Source organism: Octopus bimaculoides, chromosome 13 (genome assembly GCF_046866305.1).
Source record: "Octopus bimaculoides isolate indiv1 chromosome 13, ASM4686630v1, whole genome shotgun sequence".
NCBI lineage: Eukaryota > Metazoa > Mollusca > Cephalopoda > Octopoda > Octopodidae > Octopus > Octopus bimaculoides.
In genome coordinates, this window is record NC_142940.1 from 49,827,458 (window position 1) to 49,840,757 (window position 13,300).

Below are 13,300 nucleotides of genomic sequence, written 5' to 3' on the forward strand. Positions count from 1 at the left end.
AGATTCAAGATTACACATACGAATTTATTAGGAGAGTTACTGCTAGAATTTGAAATTCCTGTTGTTAACTTCCAGTTTATATTTCTGTAGTGAGAAATGATCGGTCTGTGTTTTTTTATCATTTTCCAGGGGCTTTATTCTCTCTCACACATACTCTCTATCTCTCCTTCTCTTTTCTAAGATTTTAACTGAAATTAACTGATCCAGTATAAAATATTTTAAAGTTTGCTTCATAAACAATTCTGTGTTTACAACTTTAAGAAAACCTGCATGTCTGAGGATTACTGTTTTGACCTTGTTTATTCTCATTACTTACTGGGGAATTCATCATTGTTGTCGTCGTCATCATCATCGTCATCATCGTCATCCATTTTAACTTTGATTCTTAATGTCCACTTTTCCATGCTCACTGTGGCCAGACAGAATTTGTTGAAGCAGATTTATTGTGGCCAGATACCCTTCCTATCACCAACCCTCACTTCTTTCCAAGTTAGGTAATATTTCCCCAGAAGGACTTTCGAGCGAGATTGTTGCCAGTGCCCCTGGACTGGCTCTTGTGCAAGTGGCACATAAAATACACCATTTTGAGCATGGCCGTTGCCAGTACCGCCTGACTGACCTTCATGCCGGTGACACGTAAAAGCAACCACTACACTCTCAGAGTGGTTGGCGTTAGGAAGGGCATCCAGCTGTAGAAACTCTGCCAAATCAGATTGGAGCCTGGTGTAGCCATCTGGTTTCACCAGTCCTCAGTCAAATCGTCCAACCCATGCTAGCATGGAAAGTGGACGTTAAACGACGATGATGATGATGATGTACCAGACATGTTTCCATGGGTGGGTATGCTTCCATCTGAAATTGGTTTAGGGTAACGCTAGATATACTTTGTCATGTATAAATTTTTATATATTACATGCATTATTTTTTTGTATTGTAATCAGCTTTTATAGCTCTTTGTTGTAAATGGATGGTCAAACAAAAGTCATCACATGGCTAATACTTATGGGAAATAAACCATGAATGTTATCATAGTTTTAACTCCATCAATGACAACTGTGTCAGTTTTGTATTCAACACATCAATTCCACCATTCCCTTGATTCCTTGCTGCCTACTATAGAGTACAGTAACTATCATCATATCATTCAGAGAATGATATTGAGAAGGTCATGAAACCTTAATATAGGTGCAGGCATGGCTGTATTGTAAGGAGCTATCTTCCCAACCACATGGTTCCAAATTCAGTCCCACTGCACGACACCTTGGGTATATGTCTTCTTCTATAGCCTAAAGCCAACTAAAGCCTTGTGAGTGGATTTGGTAGACGAAAACTGAAAGAAGCCCACTGTGTGTGTGTTTGTCTGTTTGTCTATCTGTCTTTGTGTCAGTGTTTGTCTCCCTGTCACTGCTTGACAACCAGTGTTAGTGTGTATATGTCCCCATAACATTAGCAGTTCAGCAAAAGATACTCACAGAATAAGTACTAGGTTTAAAATAATAAGCCCTGGGGTCGATTTGCTCGACTAAATCTCTTCAAGGCAGTGTTCCAGCATGGCTGAAGTCAAATGATTGAAGCAAGTAAAAGAATTAAAATATAAAACAGTCATAAAGTTATAAGCAAAAAGTTTGATGAAGGACATTATTCGAACAGTTTTTCTTTAATGTAACATACTTAAAAGAAAAACTTCTCTCTCTCACTCTCTCTCTCCTTCGCTTTCGTATTTTTTCTCTCCTCTTTCTACTATCTCCTCTCCTCTTTCTACTATCTCCTCTCCTCTCTCCTCCTCTCTCTCCTCTCCTCTCTCCTCCTCTCTCTCCTTACACACATGTATTATCTTCTTTCCTAGGCAGTGTTTGAACTCGTAACTACTTTAACAATTTTAATCAGCATACAAGTAAAATAAGTAACAAATACACCCAGCTTAGGTTTCCAATTTAAAAGCAGTTTTTGACAAAACTAGTGGCGATCAGCATCAGTAAAATTTATGCAGTGAAGTTTGTGAAAGCTTGGATAATTTGGTATGTCATGGGGGGAAAAAAACAATCTACATCCGTGAGCTATCTCTTTATCTTTTCAGTTGAACAATTCCTTTTTGTTTTCATTTTGTCTTTCTCAGACAAGGAAGGATAAAAAAACAGAAATGTTAGACTCCTCACAACATATAAAACTTTTCCAAACTCATGACCTTCTCTAAGTTCCTCTCCTACTTCTTCTCAGTATCTTCAATTTTATTTTTCCTCACAAGGCTCTCAACACTCAAATCTCTGCCTCGAAATATCCCAAAATGTTCAGCTTTCTGTAATTCTTATTTATCTATTACCCTTGCCAGTATTTTCCCCACATCCTTTTCCTCTAATTGTAGTGAAGTTCCATTAGTAAACTTTCTTTGGATAAACAAATAGAATTTTAAATCTACAGTTTTGCTGAATAAATTGAGATAATTTTTGCCTAAGATGAAGCTATATATCAAAGTTTATTCATATAAAAAAATTGTAAGTTATATGTTGTTATGATTTGTATAAACAAGCATCACTTTCATAGCATTTAGATTCTATGAAAATTCGGTACTGAAGGCTCTGTAGCAACCAATTCTGATACTGTATGAATGAAATAGGACTGACACACAGTATTTAAAATACCCCACAGTGATTATTAATTTTAATATATACATGTTAATATGCATTAATTTGTCTTATGTGCTGTTGTTTCAATAATTCAATTGAAACGTAGTTTGTATATATATGTGTGTGGTGGTGTTGTTGGGTGGGGCGTTCCCGGTTAAAATTCAGCTGTTGTCTAATATTTAACCTGTTAATTTTGCTGCAGGATTGTGCTTCTAATAGGGTTGGTTTTAATTCTATGGACTGATTATTATCATCTCTAGATTAAAAGTGGCATGTATGGTATGATAATGGCATTTATGAAATAGAAGCAAAGTTGATAAATCTGTAGGAGAGATTAAAATAAATGCCATTAGATAGTCATTTGGACAAAATTCTTTGGTAAGTAGAAGGTCATTACTTAAACGAACAGTTTATCCAATGTTATCAGTATCTTGAAGCACTTTATATCCTCAGAGATTACTAATGGCTGATTATAGCAATTAGTTTGTCACAACACCAAAATCACTGTACTTATTCACCTTTTTCTAATTTTCTTTCAGTTTTAATTTTCGTCTTTATGTGTGATAAAACTGTTTTATTAATTCAAAACGTTTTTAAAAGGAAAAACAATATTACTTCTATTTACATATTTCATTATAACTAATGGTACTTATTTGCATTATGTTTATTTTCCTTCTGACTACTGATAGAAAGAGTTACATGTCTTCAGGAAGGGATCAAAGATGTTATAACTTGTGTTTCTATGGTGATACAAAGTACTGCATGGATTGGGGCTGAAGACAAATTTTGTCTTGCCATTTTCTAATGTAAATTTGTAATGGAAATTGTAAGACCATTGCCTAAGGCTTCACATTTGGTTTCTAAATTAACAATTCCCTTTCCCACTAGTGGTTGGTATGCAAACTAAGTTATATGTTTAGTTAAGTTGATTTCAAAATGAAACCCTATATCTGTTTGGGAATACACTACAGAAAACTTAATTGATGTTTTAAATATTTGCATAGCAATAAACACTTAACCACATGCAGTTACACTCACATATATACATTGTTGTTTCCATAAACTGTTTCTTTGAGATATTTCTCGCTGTTTTACAATGAAATTTATCAATATTAGTAGTAACTGATAGCTTGTTATTTTTGTTTTGATTAATTCTGTCTCCTTACACTTGCAGGGAATTAGATATTAAGGCTATGTGTGTGGACATAAAAGAAATTGTCTGCTTAAGAATAAAAGATATTTTAAAATGTCTTAGATCTTATCTACCATTGCCTTTCTAAAATCAAGTAATGTGTGAGAAAATTAAATAATTCTTATACATAGAAAATGATGCTTTGTGGTAGATTGGTGAATTGTAGCCTAAGGCTTAACTGATAATTATGCCACCTATCGTCAGCTTATTGATTTGAGTTTTGAAAAGTTTAAATTCCTATTAGGAGTCTAACAAGCAAGGTGAGAGTAATCTTGCCATATATACCTGAAGGAAGAACATGATAGGAAGCTGAACTTCATTGAAGCAATAAGATATGTATTGTACATCATATTTGTGAGAACTTTCATAGTTTCCAATTAAGCTAGCTTCACATTGTATTGGGAAGTTTCATGGGAAATATAAATATAATTGACCTAGCATCATTTAGAGCTGTGATATTACATTGCTTGTCCAGACCAGTGAAGTTTAGCAGCTACAGTGTATGGCTATTATATTCTGATGAATTTTTTTTTTCTTCTTTTTTTTTTAATGGACTTTTATCTTTGAACTAGTCAAAGATTCTACTGTTTAAAATTAGATTATCTAACAGAAACTGGTATTTTTGAGTGCTAGTTGTGAAAATCATCAAGATGCAAAGCTGAGGTGGTCAAACAAGAACTAGCATGCTATGCTGATACTATAAAAGAAATGCTAACACGATTTACTTTATTACACTCAATGTGGGGATTGAACAGTGCTAACAAGCCGCAAATCCTTTGCAGGTGTTTAAACCACAAAATAGTTCAAAGTTCTCAATTCTTTTTTTTTTTGCTTTACCCCAGGACATTGTGACAATTTGGAATAATACCAAATACAGTATTAGCTCAACTGACTAAGTAGTTATAGAGAAGTCAAATATATAGCTATGTACCTTTTATAGGATTGGCATGTATCCCTCAAATGTCAATAGCATATTTAGTAGCAAAATAAATATGATGTTGTAGCTATGTGAGAGAGAGAGAGAGAAAGAAACATGGGCAGAGTTTAGTTAAGTTTAATTTTGATCAAGAGAAAGTTGTTTCAAACTTAGCTTACAATTATGAATTATTTTTTGGTGATGTGTTTTGAGTATAAAAATCTGCCAACAGAGATTGAACAAACTTTCTCCATTCATGCAGTTCTAATAGTTATCACAATCTGCAGTAGCGTTCTAATTAAAACCAATTGCCATAATTACTCTTAAATTAAAGCCATTAGTTGTAAAGATGGCATTTGAGGATTATGATTGAAATTGGAGGAAGTTCTTTCACTATATTTTTACCATTAATGTGAGTCACATGCTATATTTAGAAGTTCTGGAGGAAAATTATCAATTATACCTTTATACTCAATGTGATTATTTTTATAGATCTCATTTTATTGTTAGTGTTGCTAGTATGGCTAATGTGACAGTATGAAGGGGAAAAGTGTGACTTTCTTCATGTGCTCAGCATGGAAAGCCACTGTTAAAGACAACCTCCTGAAAGTTCTCTTGTAAGATCAGCAACTAAAATCTCCCTCAAATCACACGTTATTGTTTTATATTATGACACATTTATTGGATAATGTTTTCTGGGGTACACTTTTTGCGAAAAACAAAATAAAGATGGCATATGGGAACAAGAAAGGCCTTTGATCACAAGCATCCTGGTCATCCTGGGACTAACCATCCTGGGGCTAACCAGCCCTTCTGTGAATCAAGACCAACATTTATGACAGATAATGTTTTTCTCATGATATTTGTCTCCCTTATAAAAACAAACAGGCAAACAAAAAAAAGTCATACCTTTCTACCAAAACACAATGTTCTCTGACGACCACTATAGTGTTAAGTACCATTTTATTTTTGTAGTTCTCGAGAAAATATTTTACTCTTTTATTTTTTACCAAAGTAGCATTGATGAAAGATATTCTGGTTGCAGACAATGTTTTAGCATTTTATCTTTATCCCCACCAAACTGGCATAATTCATGGCTGATCAAAATGTACTGCCATTATGTGGAAAGAATCCTTATGGAGACTAGCTTTCCATATTGTAAAAATAAATAAAACAGTCCAGGATTGTGTTTTTTGTTCTATTTTTTATCATTCTATTCTATTTTTCTACATGTCTTAATAATTGGTCAGCATTTTTTTTATTGCTTCTTGATTAAAAAGCAAAGGAAATTGCCAAAAGAAAAATATAATGGTTCTTCAATTTTTTTATCTTTGTTTTATTTTTTACATTTTCCAAAAATATTTAAAAATAAAAAAAAGGTCTTTCTTAAAAGTTCTTTATACACCCAAGGCTTGCATCTTATATATACATTTTTAAAACTTTCTTGTAATTGTGTTTTTTAGATTTTTATTTAACACATTCCTTTCCTACTGGTCATTGTTTTCTACTTCCCAGGCAGAAATGATGGTTAAAAAATAAATAAAATGTATAAACAACGATGATGATGATGATGATGATGATGATTATAATAATAGCAACGACAAAATCTGCAATAATAACGTGAAGCAACTTAATGGCTACTAAGGAAACCTTTTATTTAAATAATTTGACTCATTAGGATTTAAGATGATGTCCCTGCAGAATTATTCTGCAAACTGGGGTGACTATCAACCCCTAAGGGTGTCTACAATATAAAATGTTAAACAAAAAATATTGCTATCTACGATTCCATTACTGGTACACAAAGGTATCCTTTCTACAATCTATTTGCTGATGGGAGGTGCAGTAGACAAGCTGTTTTGTTGAAAATATTTGACATTTTTCTTTCTTTTTTTTTAATGATTTATACATATATATATATTTTATTTTACACATTTATTATAGATGTTATTATTACTCCTAACATTATTATTGTTGTTGTTGTTATCATCATCAGCGTTACTATTATTATACCATTTACCACCCTTATTTCCGCCAACTATATCCGACGCCATGCCATACCCATTACATTGTTATTTTCCTCCTGTTTCATTCAATTTCCAGTTGAGCATACTGGGAACTTAGCAAGAGTGGAATGCTATGCTTGACATGTGAGTTGCCATTAATAAACTGGGCAGATGGCTGTGACATGGCCAATCTGCATGTGGACATTGTTGGCCAATATTAGTCCCTGGCATACTTCAGTGCATTATCTTCTCTTATAGAGTCTCACATTAATGATGTGTGGATTTCCCTTTACATAATTACCACTTGGCAGCAATACTTGCTGGAAAAGGCTTCTCATATTCTCAGTTTCAATAATAGCTTTTTGAACTCTAGATATCTTCCTTTTTTTTTTTCACAATTTCAAGTATTCTTTTTTATTTCTTTTATTTACTTTGAGTGTAAAAGTGTAAAGATTATTCCAATAGGGATAACACCAACAAAATGTATTTCTCACTCATTTCCCCCAAATTTCATTCTGTTCTTGCTTTGTTCTATTTTATTTTATTTCTTTTATTTATTTATTTATCTATTTATTTATTTATTTATTTATTTTGTCACATTTATTCCAAAATAGATACAAATTATTTTGTGTAACTAATAGAAACATTTTCTGCAGATTTTCATTTTCAATATTTACATCTATCGTTATCGGTTCAAATATGCAGATGTGTGTACATGCTTGCACATTGGTGCACCTAAATCTCTGTCACCTTATAATCAGTCTCTCAATACCATGTTTGTATCTTAAAATTTTCTCCATGAAATTCTCTTTATATTATGGCCCCTTGATGCATCTATGGGCAGCAAAGAACAAATATACTTCTAATTAATTGATGGATATATCAATATACTAAGGTGGATTGCTATTAACCCCTTTTAATACTAACCTACCAGAGAATGCCCTTGTTTTTGTGATATAAACTACCTGCTTTAATCTAATCTAAATTAAAACCTTCCATCAAATTTGCATGTTGATTAATGTTACAAACATTAGCTTAATAACTCTTTTATATTATTATTCTTTTACTTGTTTACTTGTTTCAGTCATTTGACTTCAGCCATGCTGGAGCACTGCCTTTAAGGTTTTTTAGTCAAAGAAATCAGCTAAAGTATTTACTCTATCAATTTCTTTTGCCGAACCACTAAGTTACAGGGAACATAAACACACAAATATAGGTTGTCAAGTGGTGGCGGCGATGACAAACACATACAGACACATGTGCATGCACACACACACACACACACACATATATATACACACACACACACACACATGGTGGGCTTCTTTCAGTTTCCATCTACCAAATCCACTCACATGGCTCGGGGTTACAGTAGAAGATACTTGCCCAAGGTGCCATGCAGAGGGACCAAACCTGGAACCATATGGCTGGGAAGCAAGCTTCTTACCACACAGCCACTATTTTACTAAATTTTCATTATCTTCAAAAATATTCATTATAAAGGCAGTGTATTTTAAGAAATATGGTAACATGAGAGCTAAGGTACTTGGCTTTGGCAGCAAGACTGTCAAGTTATAGAAACACAACAATAAAAAAACAAAAAAATTAATGGTACAAACTCACAAGAGCATTGAAGAATGATTGGTTTAAAGAAGCAATATGGTTTTAGATATAGTTGCATCTACAATTAAGATGGTTGTATAAATATTTAGTATCTGGTAGATATAAATAGAATGTCAGATTTGCTACTTAATGATGAAATGATTAATAGTTTGGCAAATGGGGGCTGAAATAGTGGTGTGGTAATCTCTGATGCAACTTCTTTCCATAGCCCTTTATGTATATTTTTCATTTTTTAAATGCTTTCCTGGTATAATTCTTTTATCATTGTGTTATGAAGTCTCTTCATTCATTGTCAACTGATATCTGTATTGTAATAGATTGATTCTTGTTGTTTTATGTTGGTGTTTATGAGAGATATGCACATAACAGCTTGTCTGTCGACCCTTATTAAGCATGTCTCTTGAGCCTTTTGAAGATGTGTCCCCATAGCTGTTAGGAGGCCAACCCTTTATGAAACATGCTTCTTGTTCTCTTTTGAGGAAGGAAATTTGCTCATGGCTGTTAGGCTGTCAACCTTTATTAAACATATCTTCTGTACTCTTTTCAGAGAAGAGGTGTGCCCATGGCTGTTAGACTGTCAACCTTTATTAAATGTGCTTCCTGTGCACTTTCAGGGAAGAACTATGCCTATTTCTGTTAGGCTGTCAACCTCTAATTAAATGTGCCTCCTGGAAGAACTGCCACTAGAAAAAATAATAATAAAGATAGAGATAGATAGAGAGAGAGAGAGACAGACAGACAGACAGAAAGAAAGAGAGTCAGTATAATGGCAGCAGCTGTTCCATAGGTGACCCAATGACATTAGAAATTTTGTAAGAAATGATAAAAGTACATTTTTTATTTATTTTTATTTTTTTAGTTTTACTTCTTCTCCATGATAACATCTTTTATGACAAATTCTGTTGGTATGTTGCTTCGGGGGGCGACCTGAGGGCAAACTTAAAGCATAGCGCCAAGATAATAAATATGGATTAGAAATTAATAGAGAAATGAAAAAAAAAAAAAAGTACAAAAATCTCTGCTAATGTATATATATATATATATATATATATATATATATATATATATATAAAATGCTTAAATTTAAGAGAAAGAAATCTTAACAATGACAATCTTTTATCCCAAAATCTAGTCATAGAATCGAGCTAGACAAGAATATCTGTAATTTTCTGCTCTGGTTATCTGTCTGTTACTGCATTTTTGGTCAGAAGCACTATTGATTCCATTTTTTTTTTTTTTTTTTTTTTTTTTTTTTTGTGATTTAATCATAAATATCCACCTTAACAAAACATGGCATTTTGGAAGTTTTTCTTGAAATTTAGTTTATTTAGTAATGTAAAGTGTTTTGCAGTCTTTGAGTGCAAGCTCATAAACATATGGAAGAATATAATAAGAATCTTAAGCTATTTTTGTTTTCAACTGAAATTTCAAAATGAATGTTATATATGTATGTATGTATATTTATATATATATGTGTGTGTGCATATGTATATATATATGTATATATATATGTGTGTGTATATATATATATGTATATATTGGGTTGGCAACTAAGTTCCCTCTGTTGTTTTAAATTTTAATTTTTTTGAAGGTTTAATAAAAAAAAATAACAACTAATTAATCAATAATGTATTCACCCTTGTTGTTTACAACTTCTTCCCAACGTTCAACAAGATTTTCAATACCTCATTGGTAGAAATCACCCAATTTCAACTTGAAAAATTGATCCAACCAAGCTCTCATTTCTGCATCAGTATTGAATGAAACTCCGCGCATAGCATTTGAAAGAGATTGAAAGAGGTGGAAATCCGTTGGTGCCAAATCAGGAGAGTATGTCGGGTGTGGCAGCACTTCCCAGCCATGCGTTTGAATGGCTTCCTTGGTCATATTAGCGATATGAGGGCGAGTGTTGTCATGCAGCAGAAGAACTCCATGCTGCCAATTAGGTCTTTTCTCTTGAATAGCTGTGTTGAGTCATTCTATCTGTTGAACATAAAGTTCCACATTGACTGTTTGGTTCCGTTCAAGCAATTTGTAATGGATAATCCCTTCCTAGTTCCACCATACGCACAACATCATTTTACGCAGATGAAGATCTTGTTTCACGCACAGTGTCGCTTGTTTACCGGGGCTAAGCCATTCCTTACACTGCCTCAAATTGATGTACAGGCACCATTTTTCTTCACCAGTAACAATTCGGTAAAGAAGCCATTGCTTGTGTCCATGAGTTGAGCGATGACGAGCAAGCAAACAGCGGAGATTGTGGCTCGTTGATTTTTGTTGTTGTCACTTAAAGCGTGCGGAACCCATGCTCCATACTTCTGAACCTTTCCCATCGAGTTAAGATGCTTCTCTGTAGCAGTGTACAAGAATTCCATTTTCTCTGCCAGTTCCTTTGTCGTTTGACAAGAATTTTCATGCAAAAATTCGTTTAACCACTCTTCATCGAACTCAACTGGACAGCCAGAACAAGATGCGTCTTTGTGTATATATATATATATATATATATATATATATATATATATATATATATATATATATTTGTGTGTGTGTGTGTGTGTGTGTGTGTGTGTGTGTGTGTATATGAATGTGTATATATGTATATATATGTGTATATGCATGTATATATGTATATGGGAATATATATATATGTGTGTGTATATATATGTATGCATATGTGAATATGTATATATATATATATATATATATATATATATATATTTACACATATACATACTTATTTCTCTTTCTCTTCCTCTCTGTCTCTCACTCTCTCTCTCTCTCTCTCTCTATATATATATATATATATATATATATATATATATATATATATACACACACACATATACATATACACATACACATATATAAAATTGAGTAGTTTGTATTAGGAAACTCTTAAAATTATTTTGTCAAAGTACATACTGAAAGCGTATTTCTATTTTGTTTATTGTAGAGAAACAGTTTTAATACATCTAAGAAATTCTGATGACAATCATATTAATAATACAGGGATGATAGTGGTAGTGATGATGATCATATAAAAGAAAATAAAAATTGTAAATGTTTTTTGTTGTCTTCAATATTAAAATTCTATAAAACTTGTATATAACATATACATACATACATATGGATACATATATATACATACATATACACACACATATATATAATTTTTTATTCAAAAATCCTTTATTTATTAATATTTTTAGTTGTTGATAATGTGAAAGAAAACAATTGTTATTGTTAAGAAAACTGAAAAGTGTTGTATTGATAATAATTGTTACAGTAGTAGATATCAAAAATGAATATGAAAAATTTGTGAAATATCTATTTTCATTTTTGTATTACTACTACTACTACTACTACTACTACTACTACTACTACTACTACTACTACTACTACTATTTATATCATCACTACTGCCATCACCAGTGTCATCATTGCTCAGTTATGATATCACCAGCTTTTTATCAGCCTCTACTTTTCACTCCATCATCATCACTTTGACATTACTGCCAATGCTATAATAACTACCTTATCACCATCTTCGCTGTGGTTATTTTATCACCATCAGCACTAACCATATTATTACTATTATAATGACTACTATAACAGTCTCATCACCATTACCACTATATCTGCCTTATCACTGTCACCACTATAACTGTAGTATTACCACTACCATCACCTCTATCCTTGCCTTATCACCATTGTAACTCTAGCTGTCTTATCATCATTACAATCGTAGCTATTTTATCACCACCAACACTATGGCTGTTTTGTCACCATCAGCACTTTGGCTGTTTTATTACCATAAGCACTATGGCTGTCTTATCACCAACAGTTCTATAGCTGTATTATTATCACCATCATCATTATGGCTGTTTTATCACTATCTGTATTATGGTTGTATTATTACTATTGCCATTCATATTATAACTGCCTTATCACCATCACTACTGTCGCTGCTCTCCACCTCCACGACAGACTTGGTCACCTAGGTAGCGGAAGCTATCAACTACTTCTAGTTTCTCCAACTGGTACGTGATGGGATCTGTTTTCTGAGCATCTGTGGTGTTTATTGCCCCTGTGCATCTGCCACCCACGAAAGCTATCTTCCTGGTTTACCTTCCTTTGATATTGCTGCACCTGTTATGCATCCATAGCTTACACTGGGTACAGGGAGTTTCTACCTACACCTTTTTTACAGATCAAGCAGGGCCATCTTCCTGAAGGGGTCTGTGATGCGTTCGCCTTCCTACTTACTAGGACTTTATTTTTTGCGAGATTGACTCTAAGGCCCTTTGATTCTAAACCTTGCTTCCGCACCTGAAATTTCCTCTCTAATTCTGGTAGTGATTCTGCTATGAGAGCCAGGTCATCAGCATAGAGGGGCTCCCAGGGGCAACCTGTCTTGAATTCCTCTGTTATTGCCTGGAGGACTATGATGAATAATAGGGGGCTGAGGCCTGATCCTTGGTGGACCCTACTTCTTCCCGGAATTCTTCACTATACTCATTGCCAACCCTAACCTTACTAACGGCATCTCTGTACAGGGCCTGTACAGCCCTTATTAACCATTCATCAATCTCTAGTTTCTGCATCGCCCACCAGATAAGGGATTGGGGGACACTGTTAAAAGCTTTCTGCAAGTCCACAAAAGCCAAGTATAGGGGTTTGTCTTTTGCTAGGTATTTCTCCTGCAGTTGCAGTACCAGGAATATAGCATCAGTGGTGCTTCTACCCGGCACAAAACCAAACTGCATCTCATCTAAGCAGACTCTCTCCCTAATTAGTTGGGTTATGACCCTCTCCGTGACCTTCATCACCTGATCCAGCAGTTTGATACCCCTGTAGTTATTTCTATCTAAAGCATACATATATATATATATATATATATGTATATATTCACACACACACACACACACACACACAC